We start from the raw sequence: 1,515 nt of genomic DNA, 5'->3' as shown, positions 1-1,515 counted from the left end.
GCAAAAGCAGTGATCAGAGGCCAATTTACAGCAATCAATGCACACATCAAAAAAGAAGAAAGAGCCAAAATTAACACTTTAAACCAACATCTCCAAAAAGTAGAGAAAGAAATGCCTACAGTCAACAGAAGAAATGAAATAATCAAAATTCGAGCACAAATCAATTAAATAGAAAATAGAAGGGCTATAGAAAAAATCAACAAGACCAGAAGTTGGTTTTTAGTAAAGATCAATACAATTGACAAGTCACTGGCAAATTTAACAAAGGAAAAGAGGGATAGAATACAAATAACACAAATAAGAAACAAAATGGGTGACATCACAACAGAACCAACTGAAATAAAAAGGATAATATCAGGATACTACGAAGAACTGTACTCAAACAAATTTGAAAATCTGGAGGAAATGGACAGATTTCTAGAAACAATTACATAAACTAACACAGATTGATGTGGAAAAGGTGAACAGGCCCATCAGAAAAGAAGAAATTGGAAATTGGAAAGGTCATCACAAAATTACCAACTAAAATAAGTCCTGGCCCAGATGGTTTCACTGGAGAATTCTACAAAACATTCAGAGAAGAACTGATATCAATCCTATTCAAACTATTCCAAAACATAGAATAGAATGGAATCCTCCCTAACTCATTTTATGAAGCAAGCATAACCTTGATACGAAAACCAGGCAAAGACGTCACTCAAAAGGAAAACTACAGACCAATATCCCTCATGAATATAGATGCAAAAATCTTCAGCAAAATCCTGGATAATAGCCTGCAACAACATATCAAGGAAATCATTCATCATCACCAAGTGGGTTTCCTATCAGGTATGCAGGGATGGTTCAACATTAGAAAAACAATCAACGTCATCCATCACATAAATAAAACAAAGGAGAGGAACCACATGATCATATCAATTGATGCAGAAAAGGTATTCGATAAAATCCAGCACATGTTCCTGATCAAAACTCTCACTGAAATAGGAATAGAAGGGGCATTCCTCAACAAAATTAAGTGTATTTATGCAAAACCAACAGCCAACAGTATTCTCAATGGAGAGAGACTAAAACCATTCCTGTTGAGAACAGTAACCAGACAAGGATGTCCACTATCACCACTTCTATTCAACACTGTACTGGAAGTCCTAGCCAGGACCATAAGGCAAGAAAGGGAAATGAAAGGCATCCAGATTGGTTAGGAAGAAGTCAAACTATCCCTCTTTGCTGATGATATGATCCTATACCTAGAAAACCCAAGAGATGCAGTCAAAAATCTAATGGAACTAATTAAGAGATTTAGCATAGTGACAGGATATAAGATCAACATCCGAAAATCAGATGGATACCTCTACACCAGCAAAGAGATTGCTCAAAAAGAAATACCATTTATAATAGCTATCAAAAGAATAAAATACTTGGGAATAAATCTTACCAGGGACACAAAAGACCTCTCCAAAGAAAACTATAAAAAAATACTTGAAAAAACCATATGAGATCTAATAAGTGGAAGAACAT

The sequence above is a fragment of the Orycteropus afer genome, unplaced genomic scaffold (genome assembly GCF_000298275.1).
Source record: "Orycteropus afer afer isolate SDZICR_OR568_19922 unplaced genomic scaffold, OryAfe1.0 scaffold01327, whole genome shotgun sequence".
Taxonomy (NCBI): Eukaryota; Metazoa; Chordata; class Mammalia; order Tubulidentata; family Orycteropodidae; genus Orycteropus; species Orycteropus afer.
Note: the sequence above shows the minus strand (reverse complement) of the source record.